This window comes from Hyalella azteca, unplaced genomic scaffold, assembly GCF_000764305.2.
Source record: "Hyalella azteca isolate HAZT.00-mixed unplaced genomic scaffold, Hazt_2.0.2 contig14089, whole genome shotgun sequence".
Lineage (NCBI taxonomy): Eukaryota > Metazoa > Arthropoda > Malacostraca > Amphipoda > Hyalellidae > Hyalella > Hyalella azteca.
In genome coordinates, this window is record NW_025943988.1 from 344,453 (window position 1) to 360,193 (window position 15,741).

The 15,741-nt window shown below is 37.0% G+C and overlaps 1 protein-coding gene across 1 annotated transcript in view; it reads right to left on the reverse strand.

Annotated features, from left to right (window-relative positions):
- The window catches only part of LOC108675231, a 58,814-nt gene extending 52,365 nt beyond the window's left edge, over positions 1–6,449 (reverse strand). The window contains exon 1 of the mRNA XM_018163226.2: positions 6,256–6,449. The gene's annotated coding sequence lies outside the window, so the exon portion shown is untranslated. The remainder of the gene's footprint in view (positions 1–6,255) is intronic.
- Between the last annotated feature and the right edge of the window lie 9,292 nt (positions 6,450–15,741).

The window sequence follows — 15,741 nt, forward strand, 5'->3', positions numbered from 1 at the left end:
AGCATTTGTTCAAGAAAAAAAAAGAAAAATGTGCAGGCCAATCAAGAATCTATTTACAATAGAAGCATTTTTGTTAAGAGCATACAAAAGTAAAGTCACGCTATTCCATGCTTTGAAAAATGCCCTACGAATAAATGTAGGAGAACCGAGTGTATATATCTTGTGAGTGTTTATATGATAAACTGTTACAGCAGATTCAAGATTATTTATCTATAAAAATAAAGGAAATATTAGTATGCAAAGATAAAATAAATGGAAAGTTCACAGTAAGAATCACAATCGAAACTACCCTTACTAGAACAACGATTTTATAATATAACGCTCGTAAATAAGTGAGCGACTACTGGAAATTCTAAAATTGATTCCATCATTCAGGAAGCCTTCACTATGAATAAAGTCTTCAGAAAACAAAAAATAATTTATTGAATCCATTAATGTTAATCATTCCCGCAATTAATGATGGTAAAGATTATACGACTTAATCTTCGTTGAAACTCCGCGCAAAGTGCAGGTTGCGGTGAGTTTCATTGAAGTAAAGAAAATAAACTTAGTGAGAGCTGTCGTGCTTGAGTATCTCCAGGAACTTAAATAACAGCTATAAGACTAACGAGTTCCTCACGGGACAGGCTTTGATGCTAACGAACTTGCCAGTAAAGCAGGACGTATAGTAACTTAGCTGGAGAGGAAGTCTGCTTCCGATAGGATTTATTTTTTTCTAGCAACGGTAATCGCTCACTTAAATTTACAATATATTCCGCGTTTAATTCATGTATATTTTTTATGTCACATGCATTTTTGCTAATCAGTACTAACTTATTAAACAAAAATTTTAGTGGACGTGATTCGTTTCGCACACAAGCTAAATACTTCGCACACACAGAACTTGAAAAAGTTCTGTGTCAATTGAATTTACTGGAGAGTGATCATTACATCGAAAATATAGGAATATTCTTAAGAGTTAATGAACGATGATAAATTCATAGAGACATCCTTGCAGAAAGACAATGAAGTGAACTAATTCAAAATGGGGTTATTAGTGAAACTAGGTTGACCGAGCGTGCTTTGGTGACCGCCGCCGTGTCCTGGGGATCCGGGAAACTCATTAGAAAGCTCATTAGGTTAAAGAGGGATGCGTCGTCAGCTTACCGTCCATGGAAATACGCAGCCTATAGAAGGGACAAGGTGTAAGGGGGGCATTGTAAAGATGAAGAATTTTTAGCGCATTTTCTCATTTATGGAAAAAATGTACTATTGTGCACGCCATGTCCGTCTGTCTGTCTGTCCGTCTGTATGTCCGTGACTTCACGTTTTCGTCGACGAGAAAATGCGCTCTCTGTCACTCACTGCAGTGAGTACTGAGTAATATTTTTTATCAATATTGAGGGTACGGGTATACAGTACACTGCCATTTGTCATAAAACGACCACCGAACGCCTGCCTCAAATACCCATGTCCACGGTCCTCGATATGAAATACGGAACCTTTTTCGCAGGACTTTGTTCCATGAACAAAATAAGAAGAATTACTAAGGAACCCCAGAGCATGACGACTGTGCTTACTAATAATTAAAAAATTAACGATATCTATGGTGCATGAAATTAAATTTACTGATTGGACTCTCGAAATTTTCGACGACTACAGGCTCTATTAATAAGGCTGAATATTTTACCAATGAAATTCTGAAAAATAAGTACGGCGCCACCTCCCACGGCTTTACATTTACAAATCAAACTGTAGATATAATTATAAAACTACCCTTAATGACTTGACATTCACAGTTCAAAGTAGAAAATAGCGAAAAAATTTGCGTACATTAGCAAAAAATATAACTCAGTTCTCACAGCAGTGAGTGACAGAGAGAGTATTTTCTCGTCGACGAAAACTTGAGGTCACGGACAGACGGACGGACAGACAGACAGACAGACGGACATGGCGAGCAAAATAGTGCATTTTTTCCATAAATAAGAAAATGCGCTAAAAAGCCTCTCAGCTTCTCGCATGGATACCGTACAGGGAGTTTAAAAAAATTCTCAATAGAAAACTCTATGCTTATATCGCTACGTGCACAAACTACAGGGTACACATATTACAGTGTAGAGCTTAAAATATATGACGAATATGAGGGCACACAGTATAAAATAAGATATGTATAACAGGGTCCATATATATAAATCACAAAATATATGGATAATATGAGAATATAGAGCCAACAATAACAGGCAGATATTAGGGTACAGCTCACAAAATAGAAGTCGAATCAGATGGAAAAATCAAAACAAAATAAAGGGAATGTGATGATACATAACACAAAATATTAGATAAATACGAGGGTATATCTCACAAAAAAATAGTTCGACGTGAACGTGTGATTGAACAGAGCACAAGATACAAAGCGAACATGAACAGAGCACAAGATACAAAGCGAACATGAACAGAGCACAAGATACAAAGCGAACATGAACAGAGCACAAGATACAAAGCGAACATGAACAGAGCACAAGATACAAAGCGAACATGAACAGAGCACAAGATACAAAGCGAACATGAACAGAGCACAAGATACAAAGCGAACATGAACAGAGCACAAGATACAAAGCGAACATGAACAGAGCACAAGATACAAAGCGAACATGAACAGAGCACAAGATACAAAGCGAACATGAACAGAGCACAAGATACAAAGCGAACATGAACAGAGCACAAGATACAAAGCGAACATGAACAGAGCACAAGATACAAAGCGAACATGAACAGAGCACAAGATACAAAGCGAACATGAACAGAGCACAAGATACAAAGCGAACATGAACAGAGCACAAGATACAAAGCGAACATGAACAGAGCACAAGATACAAAGCGAACATGAACAGAGCACAAGATACAAAGCGAACATGAACAGAGCACAAGATACAAAGCGAACATGAACAGAGCACAAGATACAAAGCGAACATGAACAGAGCACAAGATACAAAGCGAACATGAACAGAGCACAAGATACAAAGCGAACATGAACAGAGCACAAGATACAAAGCGAACATGAACAGAGCACAAGATACAAAGCGAACATGAACAGAGCACAAGATACAAAGCGAACATGAACAGAGCACAAGATACAAAGCGAACATGAACAGAGCACAAGATACAAAGCGAACATGAACAGAGCACAAGNAGCAGGGAAAAGGCGGGGAGAAGTCATGAGAGAGAGCAGGGAAAGGACGGGGAGAAGTCATGAGCAGGGAAAAGGCGGGGAGAAGTCATGAGCAGGGAAAAGGCGGGGAGAAGTCATGAGCAGGGAAAAGGCGGGGAGACGTCATGAGAGAGAGCTGGGAAAAGGCGGGGAGAAGTTATGAGAGAGAGAGAGCTTGGAAAGGCAGGGAGAAGTCATGAGATAGAGCAGGGAAAATGCGGGGAGAAGTCATGAGAGAGCAGGGAAAAGCGGGGATAAGTCACGAGAGAGAGCAGGGAAAAGGCGGGGAAAAGTCATGAGAGAGAGCAGGGAAAACACGGGGAGAATTCATGAAAAAGCAGGGAAAAGGCGGGGAGACGTCATGAGAGAACTGGGAAAAGGCGGGGAGAAGTCATGAGAGAGCAGGGAAAAGGCAGAGGGAAGTCACGATAGAGCAGGGAAAAGGCCGGGAGAAGTCATGAGAAAGAACAGGGAAAAGGCGGGGAGAAGTAATGAGAGAGAGCAGGGAAAAGGCGGGGAGAAGTCACGAGAGAGAGCAGGGAAAAGGCGGCGAGAAGTCACGAGAGAGAACAGCGAGTACAGTCATAATGAAGAACAGAGAAATCTTTTAAAGAGGTCACAAGCAAAAACAGGGAAAACAGGAGCAGAAGAGCAGATATAAGTAGCGATGAAAAACAGGCAGAATTCGCGAGGAAAAACAGAGAGAACTCGAGAAGAAATAAAGAAGAGAAGTAGGAGAGAAGACACGAAGAATAACAGGAACAAGTCATGCCGAAGGATATGAGAAGCTATGGTGAAGCAAATGAGAAGTCGTGGGTAAATGTGCAGTGAGAAGTATTGTGAGAAATTGAGAAATGTCAATGGAAAGTTTACGGGAGAAGCCATGTAGAGTCAAACGAGAAAGAAAAATCATGGAGTTAGTATAAGCTACGAAGAGAAGTCATGAACAATCAGAGGAACTTATAAAGAAGAATAAATGGGGACTATATCACGTTTAAACAGGGAAATAAATCCCAAAAACGTGGCGTAAAGAAATACTAGAATAAATAGGGAAAAGAACATGCAGAAATTAGGGGGAAAAGGATCGTTGTTATTGTAAAAAATGAGATTACAAAGCTGGGTGAACGTAACCACGAACGAAGAGGCTCAAGTTTGTAAAATATCTCAGGCAAGAAGAAATGACGTAGTAATTGCTCAAAGAATATAATTTCTTCGAAACCTTAATTATTTAACAACCAACTTCTAGCGTACCGGTATAACAGTCCAACTTGTTGGGCTATTAATTATTATTATACCTTAAGAATCCAGTACGATATGGGTATCAATCGCGTGATACGCGTCTTCGTTAATAGGATCGAACACTGGACCATCTCAAATTTAGAGTTTATATGGCCAAGCCAATGAAGCCATAGCCGCTCACTTACGTTCAACTAATTCAGTGAATGATCTCTTTTTTTTTAGCTCCCAGATTGAGTTTCAAGATGACACGGTGACCAATCAATGATAAGCCACGCTCTGCTTCAGGCAGTGAAAGAAATGCCAGACGTGGTAACAGAATAAGAAAGCAAACTTAACGGCAGGATAATAAGTCGTTATGTCGGGAGATACTGAGTCAATTTGAGGATGACTCTGAAGCAAAACGACTTGGCAGTTACCTCGGCTTTCGCGCGTAAGCGCTTTTAAGCCCATCGCCCGATAGGCTTCTCTGACGTCGCAATTGTCGTCCTTTCACACAATTATTAAGAACCATTTTAATTACATTATAAAACGGATTGGAAGTATTTCGGGCCAAATTGACCACTTTTATAAGTTTAAAATTCGACCAAGAACAGGGTTTACAAATTAGCATAGAAGAATTCGCCCCGGACACCTGGGAGGCAGTGAGCCATCTGCATGTCCGCCGTCCGGTGCAGCTGTGGGCCATAGGAAACAAATGCACCCACCCCTCCCAGTTCCAGGCTTCCACCGACACACTCAAGTCGACGGACAAACTGCTATGCGACAGGAGTAACAAAAAAAGTCACAAAAACCAGCACGTTTCTGTTTTAAGAAGGCAGAATCCAAGGAATGAAGCTTCATAAAGTTGAGACCCATTTAGCATGGTAACTTGATCAGTTTCAATACATTAGCAGAGCCAAATAACAAAAAAAAAAGTTTTTGGTTTTTCGATCCAATACGATTCTGTGCATTATTTCGAGTTTCATCCGTTCCATCCGTGTCAAACGCAAAAAGCGAAGAAGGTCTGAGCAATAAATAGTGATGGCGGAATTTACTCAAGCTAATAAATGAGATAACATGCTAAGAAATGTACAGAAACGAAGACAGTAACAACAGGCCAACACGGATGTATAAAGTAGAAGGAATTTGTTTGACCACAAGTTGAATATTTTGCCAATAAGGAACTTGATATACTTTTGTGAAAATATTGAATTGCATACAGCAGTGCCGTTATTCCTGATTGGCCGGAAGCGAGAATCGCGACAAGTTTAAACTATTTTTGGCTTGTAAAATAAATGTTAGGTCATAAATACAATTTTCGAAAAATCTTAGGAACTTCGCGACGACATCTGGAAAAGCTAGTCGTTTACCCCCCGAATTAATTTCGAATACATGGGTAACGTCGTTATCGAAAACATAATAACGATCTACAATTAAATAATCTTATAAAATAAGCTCAATAATTCATCAGAAAAATAGTTTACTGTCAATTCCGTGCATCTCGAGTGGCATCGATAGTCGATACTCACGCTAGGTCGCTAGCTACAATCGAGTAGCCTTAACAACTTACAAGTACAACCGTCCGCAAGCCCAAAGTTTCAAAATTACGAACAATGACTTATCACGAGTCTAATGATAAAGCACTAAGAAGAATTGAATTGTAATGCAGCCCTGATTTAACGTAGGAGAAAAAAATGTATTTGCAGTATCTAAAAGATCATTAGGTAGCTATTTGAAGTTGGACGGCATTTCGTAAGACCAGTCGCATGCCGACCCGATGGGTGAGGCGTAGTGCGTTTACTTCCTCACCATTGGCCAATACATCACACCGTTTATATGCTCGACATTACCTTCTGTTCGAACGCCGCTCTTCATACACCGTAAATCCGGCTTGAGCAATCCCACTAAGCTAACAAGTATAGGCTTCACGTTGAATTTGTAAGTAAAATCAATGCGTAAGTATTTGAGGCAACACGCGATCAACCGATTTAATGTATCACACACTGCACCCACACTCTTCGACTGCTGTCGGGCAACTGGCTAGAAATTCTAGAATTGAACGAACTTCGAAGGACGCATGATCACGAACCGCCGGCCCTGTGGGTTGCTTCTTCTCAAGGTCTATCCGGAAGAACATTATGAATGCAGAAACTTGATTTCCTTTTATTTTTTGGCAATTCAGGAAATTTACATGTAATATTTCCATATTTTCAAAAAAACAAAAGGTTGCTGGAGATACTGAAAAATATTACTTTGCACGTTATGATCTGCGGACTCTAGTGACAATAATCGAATTATTAATTCGTGTTTTGCTATTGCTTAAATGGACTTCTTAGAAATAGAAAAGTTTCAAATTTAATCTTCATAGACCATGAAGCATGCAGGCAAAGAATTTGTAGTCTACAGATCGACGCTGCCGAAGGCGGTCGCTCACACCACTTAAGCAGCTTATGTTGTCGTACAGTAACTCATATAACAGATGTTGCATGGTGTGTGCATAGTTTTTAATGAACTTCGTCTATATTAATCTAGTTTTCACTGAATTGCATATTGTTCAGAAAACTCTCAGTTCTACGACATTTCTCTTCGTCTCTGATCTTAGAATCCAAAGTTCTAACTTACGTTCCATCATAATTGCAAATGGCGATAAACTTCGCAGACATAATACGGTTATTCGAAATATTTTTGCTAACACGACGAAGTGTTTGCCAAGATACCGACCAACAAATTTTTATGACCTGAACCAAAAAAATTCTCTTTCAATCTATGATTACAACAAATACTTGAAATGCATGTCATGATGACAGAAATCTCACTCAGCGCATGCACACCCATCACGAAACAATTCATCAATGAATATAATTATTACCTCGCATGAGCAAATGCGTTCGCTAAAACACTAAAACAATTCGCGCTCCCATGCTGAACAAAAGCAAACGTGGGTTCGAACACAGGACATCGTGCAAACAAGCCTCGTTGTAGACAATCAAACAACGTTCAGCGAACTCTAAACACTGCAGCCCTCCAACTTTCCCTCGGACCAAGTGCGCGGCTTGTGCTTGTAACTGCGGTTTGCGTTCGAAAAGCTCGAGAAAACCTGATTTACTAAACTTTTGGAAAGTTTGGAAACTTTGAGGAAATTTCATCAAGATGGCTAGAGGAATATATGAAAACGTGGATGCAATCTTATCAAAGAGGCCTAGTGGAATGTGTGGAAATGTCATCAGTGACGCCTAGTGGAATGTGTGGAAATATCATCAGTGACGCCTAGTGGAATGTGTGGAAATATCATCAGTGACGCCTAGTGGAATGTGTGGAAATATCATCAGTGACGCCTAGTGGAAAGTGTGGAAATGTCATTAGTTACGCCGAGTGTAATATATGGAAATATCATCATTGAGGCCTAGTGGAATGTCTGGAAACATTTTACGTTTAAGTCTCATCACATCAATGATACTCAGTGGAATGCACCGAAATTTGAAGAAAACATTTCTTTCGCAGGCATTTATTTTAATTGTCAAAGTTTTAATTGCGTTTAAGGATGATTAAAAAAATGTAATAATCCGACTGCTATTTAGTTATTAATGAAAAACTCAGGACGAAAGATATAAAATTCATTCAACATTTTCAAAGCGTCTCGCTACTTAACACCTGAAATGAGATCCAAAAATGAAAAAAAATCGAACTCATAATTATGTTCTAACTCATAATTATGCTCCGTTAATGTAAAATCGGTTTGTGGCAGCAAAAAAATTTAATCGCCTCCATTAATTGACGGATATAAATAATTGGATTTACAGACACATATATTTGCCTTCAAGTATATCTTTTTAAACTATTATGCTCATGGAAACCATTATTTGGAAATTTCTCAACCGAAATTACTGTAAAAAATTGCACTGTCATTGAGTACGTATTTCATTTATTTCGCTAGCTCAAGGCAAGAGAAAATCTAATTGATCTTAATGGATAATAATTGAAGATCTTCTGCTCCGCGCTTCAAGATTCTGAGCATAATTGATATTACATTCTCGGGACGGCCCGAAGGCGTTCATTTGCAGTATTAGCGTTAGAGAGAATCGCATAAAAGCCTCTAGAGAGAGAGATACTTTTTAATGAGAACTGCAATAGAGGATCAAGAACGAGAGAAACTTTAAACATCAACTAATATTCATCGTACTTATTCAAGATCATCATACTAATTTCATTACACAAAGTTCGACGTCAGGAATTTTTCAACATTTTTAATGTGCTTTGTTGTGGAATGCCTGGATGTTGATCAACATAAACAATTGGACTCATGCACTTGGGTGGTATTTTAACCTATATGATACCAAATAAGAACCGGTTCAGAAAATCCCATATCAATATTGCATTTTGAAGTTAAAATTGCAGTAATCTTTTCGCCCTTTGATTTAAATAACCTAATTTAGTTTTGTAAATGAAGTCACGTCTCAAACGCTTATTTGGACCTCAATTTCTATGAGAATTTATTTTTTTTTTAATTCTACAACAGTTTCGTGGTGTCAAATAATTCAAGCTATTCTCCGCTCCTTGCCGAGAATTTGTTTCCAACACATATTAGAAATTGAAATATTTCAGTTTCGGTATTCTTGGTTTTATGAATCATTACGAAGAAATAGCGGCGCACAACAAACAAGTCCCAGTCAATTTACTTTCAATCCCGCGCGACCACACCAATCCCGACGATTGAAATCAGAACTGCCGCGTCTCAAGGTAACATTTTCAAGGAATTATCTTGTGGTGGTCTTCATATTTCACTAGGAGAGCTTTTAAGCGTCGTATATATGTCGTCCGTATCTCTTTTTACAGCAATACATTGCGCGTGTCGTAAAGTTGTCGCTCTAAGTGCTATACAAGCAGCCGTATAGAATGGCTCCGAGAACACCAACTTCTATCGCGAGAAACATAATCCTCGGGTAAATAAAGAGAGCTTTGGCTCTATGCTCCGTGAACTGATGCACGCAGATCGACAAGCGACAGGTTCATTTTTACTATGCCACGCACAAAGTGATGGAAAACTCCTGGAAATTTATATAGAAACGTTGAAATATTCCCATCTGTTCTTGAATAATAACAAAGAAGTTTATTTAAATGACGAGTAACGTGCATAAATAGCAAAACTGTCACATAAATGATATTTTTTCTACGATCCGTTCATTAACTGACATAAAACGACACAAATGAATGTATAATTATAAGACAAAATAAAGAGCAGGAGCTTCACTTTTCTGTCACGTTGTAAGAGAAGCCCTGCGGAAATTCTTCTATGTTAATAAATTAAATTATTATTCAAAATTGTTCGGTTGCAGAAATGCCTAAACAAATTTTTAAATTATGAACTAAATAAAAAATTAAATATTATCGATCTATGGTAGCCCGTGTCGATGAATTCTATATGCTCTAAGCCATCAATGTACAACAAAGAAATATTTTTGGCCAATTTAATTTGAACCTTGCAATACAAATTAATGTATTCAGAAAAATAAATATCTTATATTGTCCAAAAAATAAAACATTATTTTAGTCACAGCACGAGCAGAGAACAAAATTTATTAGGAATCAGCCATCATTATCATGTTTCTCCACGTATTATTTTCTTAATCACATGAAATTCTTTCATTTGTAATTAGATGCGCAGAAATACCAAAATGCGAACGCAAAATTTCAAAGATTATGATATTAAGTTTATAAATTCATTGCTTTATCGTCAAACATCATCAGCAAGCCGACTCCATTTCCTCAAAGAAGGTTAAATTTTTCAGAAATCTAAAACTAAAAGTAGAATAAAATTTATAACATCAATAAGTTATTAATATAAACTGCGGAAAATAAGGTTTGGTTTTATACTTTTGAAGTAGCAGATGTGGCTGGCATTTTTCAGGATGTTTCATGCACTATTATTCAGAAAACAAAAACAAAATGCGAGACAAATTTTATAACAACCATAATCTATTCATGTAAACAATGGAAATAATCTTTGTTTTTATATTTTTGAAGAAGCAGAAAAGGCCGGCATTTTTCAAGAGGTGTCATGCATCTTCCCACAGCTGTCAGCCTGGCCCTAACAAATGCATAGCCGGGGTGCGCTTATACTGCTTATCTGGGCAACGCATTTGCCAGTGCAGGTTAGGTAGGCCAGAACCCTGACTAAAGCCACTCATTTACCATTACTTCATGTATATACGCTTACTTATCAACACCTAAATTATCTGTAAAGGTTTTTTATACTCATACAACATCACAGTTGGATACTCATTTGAATGTTTCCCAATTCAGAAAAAAATCTCTCAACTGGCTTCAAAATTTCCCGACAGACGTTCAGCTGCACGTATTAACATTCGCCTAACGCAAATAAATACGCGAATAAACATGGGAAGCTCTTTCCAAAATATTGCGAAGAATTCACTCATGCACAGTTGAGTAATCAAGCGTGCCCTAAGAAGTGAATAATATTCGAATAATATAAAAACTCAATGACACGCAAGGTTATTTTCTCTGGGGTGTTTGTGAGGTTAGGTAGCTATTGCTGATGCAAAAGTCGCTGTGGTTTTATATTTATCAGAACGATTGTTAAGATAAAATATTTTATTCATTTTAATCATTATTATGCAGACCGCAAATATCTAAAAATATTCTAGGAAAAATATAAAGTAAACTGCTTTATTTTTTAAGTTTAAAATTTGATCGTAGAGATCACTCCTTGTCGCGAGACTTGTTGTTCCAAGTAAATGAGGCATGAGATGCATCACAAATAGGAATAGCAAGAATTAGGCCTTCTGATTATGTAATTTCAATATTTCTCGTTTTATTTCATGAATTACATTTATTATATACGAATATATAATTTTTATTTGAGTTTATTCATCCATATCGAATTTTCAAATTATAATATTCTACATAAAAACGGCTCAGTGATCGACGTTTTCTATGCGAAGAAAATATGTAAAATAGAAAATATTTGATGGTATAACTAATTTTATTCACTCGGCTCCAGCGTTGATATGTGGACTCATGCATGTCGATGGTTCATGCCTACAACATTACTTTTACTTATATATATCTTGATTGGCACAGAATGAGAATGCAATGTCCGCATTCACTGACATAAACTTTTTACAAATACCAAAACGGTTACGTGGAATCAATCGAGGCGTAAGCCTTGATGGGCGGGGGCCTATTTCGTCAATGCCGACTTTTCTATTCTATGAACCCGGAGCAATAATTCCATGTATATGGATTTTTCCATGATTTGGATCTATGACATTTTGCTAAATCGCCATCAACTATACTTTATTTTTACCCTAGAATGTAAAAAACTTGAAATAGTAACAAATATGGAATGGATGCTGCGACTATAAACTAAAAAGTATTTCTAAAGAGAAGTGAAACTGGCTCCGATGCTATGAATTACCGTAATAGGGAGAGACATAAAAATGAGTCAAGCTTGTTTTTCACGACACAAGTTCAGAGAAAAGCTACCTGACAAGCCGGGGCTTTAGGCTACATTTCAGCGACTTAAATCAGCCGCATTATATATGGAATCTTCAATCTTCAGAAAACGCGTTCCAATTCAGGCGTCGCGGACGTCTATCTAAATTTGCAATAGACTTACGTGAATTAAATTCCAGCTTGAAATATGACTCACTTGAAATATATATATTTTTTGTTTCATTCAGTATAATATTGTATTAATAAAGAGGAAGCGAACATATTGATTAGAAATATGAAGAATATACGCTAAAATGTGATTATTTGTGTACGTAAACCATGATCCAATCTTCAGTTTACTTGCTAAGAAATTGTGCTGAGATTTCAAATGCAACAGTACTAATGGAGGACTCTAGAATTTTGCAGCGAATAATTTTATAAAATATACCATGTTTTATTCTTAACTGAGAATGTTCTGTTGCGAACAAGTTATGGAAAAAAACACGAAATTATATTGAGAAGACGTTGCTGCAAAATGTAACTTAACTCTTTACAAAGCTGGCAAAGTTCCCTTGAAAACATTTTCTGATAAAATTATTTCACTGTTAAAGATAATTCACTTTTTCAACTAGCAATTTTGCCATGAATTTTGAAGTTCTTTTCTGTTCAAATGACCCAACAAGGCGTTTGAATAGAACATAACTTACATTAATATTTTCTTATATATTCGTTTGTCAAGTCAATTTCAAGGCGAAAAAGAATGCTAAATGTGCATGCTATCACATATCTGGAGATTATTTCCCACTCAAAATGCAAATCACATATTCAATTCTATTAGATTTCTGTATACCTCAGAAGCTCTAAATATTTTCCCAAAGAGCGCCAAGTCTAAAGACCGAACAGCACAAGCACTCGTCGCCGGGGCGAGGCGACAGATAATGCCACTGTCATTAGTAGTCTCGCTGAGGAAATTGCGTCAGAGAAATAAGATCTTTGGAGCTGGTATAATGACCGTGATATATTTGAGACCGGGTTCATTTTTCTGGCTTAAAGTGAAATCTCAAGCAATAAAGATCTAGGCAGTTGAAGAGACCTCACTCCTACCGTAATGATGTCTTCTTCTAGGCACTGGAATTCGAGTTATTTCAAGGGACTTGTATTTTGGCGCGATGAGAAAATCCAACGATGCCATCAATTCCACGAAATGCTTGTGGGTTCAGAGCTTTTTTGACTCATGGCATTGGGCCTCCGCATTCGAAGACAATAATTGCTTGTGAATTTAATAGAAATTCAGGAGGCATTTACTTTGAGAAAAATAAAAGGCACATATTTTCAATTATATTTAATTATATGTTATTATATGTATATATATTCTATTACAAACGAAAAAGTCGTTCGGACGAGTAAATATTATACTCCCTGTGAACCAAATCCTTACAACATAATAATGACGAAATTTTGTATACTTATTATACTTCGAAAGTAATTATTTTTTTTCCGCGATATGTTAAGAAGTTATTTGGGCTTTTTTGGAGCCAAATTAGAAGCAGAGTAAAATTTCTGAAATTGCTTAGTTCAGAGACAGAAGCCATGAGCCAGATTGAGAGGGGAATCTGGTTAATTCTGAACAACTTATTCTTCTAACGATTCATATGGGTCTGTTTTAATTTTAACGCTTTGTGCAATTTGTAAATTTTGTATATATCTTGGAGTCAAGAAATTTAAATCCGGCACCTTGTCATGACGTTCATCTTGTTTTTACTGCCATCGCCAAAAATCCAGAAACGCTTTTCCGTTTTGTGCAGAGACGGCGGCTTGAGAAATGATTTCGTCCGGACAAGAGAGGGGTGTGTTAGTCAAGCGCTAATTTCATTAGAAGCTGGAAAATTCGGCGTTTGAATTGCCAGGCCAAATACTCAACGAATTTTAAGGACCGCGCCAAGACAGTTCTTTTTGCACTCGAAGAAATGCGTGCAGCTTTGTCTGAATATTTATGCACTTTTTGCCCTTGTGCATGTGGATCATCTGGACCCAGACTGGACCGTAAAAATGGCGCATTAGTTCAACGTCTCCTCTTCTATGTTTAAATGATATTTTATACCGTTTTATTAATAGAAATTAGATTTATTTGTCGCTTAGAACATTTAGGAATGTATATTTGTAGGACTATAAGAATAAATTTCTTTCTTTAAAACTATCTCCTAAAGTGGAGTATAGTTTTAACATACACATTAAACTGGTCCTTTACCATCTGGTCATTTAAATTTCACGTAAAAGAAAATAATTCACATTCAATTTCACTGTACTTATAATTGCCACCCAGTAATGCAATCTAAAACTAATCAACGATATATCCATGGAAAAAGGATGTCGCTTCTTAGATGTTCAAATTGTATAATGGAAAGCAACACTCATGATACCGCCAAGGGAACGTGGCTATAAGCTTGATTTAAAAAGAAGTCTATTGAATTTTATGGACTGTTTGGGGCACTCAAGTAAATTAGCCGCTGCTTCATGGAACGCTATTTCGTGATCGGACCGCTTCGTGACGTGCTACACGATTCTTGGAAGCTAGATTAGAAATATAATTTTACGGTCTGGAGAAAAATTAATGCTTTTAAGCAATAAATAAGAAAACTCACTACAAGAACCTATGAAATAAAAAGAAAGACGAATGTAAAAAATAATCTTGACCTAAAACAGTTGAATGTTTCTGTAAACCAAAAATGGTCAATATAACTGTTCATAAAAAATATCAGCGTTCATGATATAATGAGACACCATAAATAGGGAGACTCAAGAAAAAAGACGTTCGCAAAATTTACGGGACAAGTATTATAATGTTATTGATTTCAGAAACAGTAAGGTTTTTTCAACAATTGTTTACAACAATGTGTGACTTAAACATAACAAAAACAGTACTATGTACATATTACATCAGCATGCTGGCGGTCAAATTTTACTTGTTTCAACCAATAATTAATTAACATATGTCTACGCATCTAAATCATACGGAAAGTGCACATATTAAATCTCTGGTTATTGATTTCTGATTTCCTTACCTTATTGAATATACATTCAAAAATTACAACTGTATCATTACTTTGTATGCATCATTGGCCAGGTTCTAATTTCATTTACATAGAGTGGGACCTAGTTTCTTGTTAGCGACATATTTTTAGGACATAAAGCGTTATTGCTGGTCGCGCTAGTTTAGATAACCTCTCATCATTCTGGCGCAGAGAGTTTGCCAGGTATCTCTGGCCAGGTTTACTTTCCATCACGGAGTAAAGAATGCAGTCGCTGATAGGCGAGTTGCGGAGGATTGCCAGGAAACGTTGGCGATAATTAACGCTGGTGAAATAATCGTTATTATTTTATTATACTTACTGGGTTTATGTAAAGAAGTACTAACAATTTTGAATACCAGAACCGATTGCGGTACAACATTCGTCACAAAAATAATAATGTTGCAATACAAGAAGCGATTACGGGAGTGCTATTTTCTGTGGGTCTCGCGTGGACTGTTGACAGAAGCAACAAAATGTTGGAGAATTACGGCCATGATTTCTGAGAATAGAAAAAAATCCACTCAGATAAAAGAGTAAGACTTTGCCTAAATTGTGATGATGTACATTAGCCTTTTAATTGCATGGGTCGTCCTGAACCAGTTGGGCTCAGAAAAAAGGCGTATCAACATAACATGTAGAAAATGTGTCACCGTTTAGAGTTTAGACGATATGACTGATTTATTTGTTTAGTGCGACATTTGATATTGAAGTTAAACTTAATGGAACACGAATTATTGTACACGTCGAATCCTTGGTATCATTCATGGACTCTGTCGTTAGTCAATTTTTCGTTTGTTGTTTCAGTAAAATCTT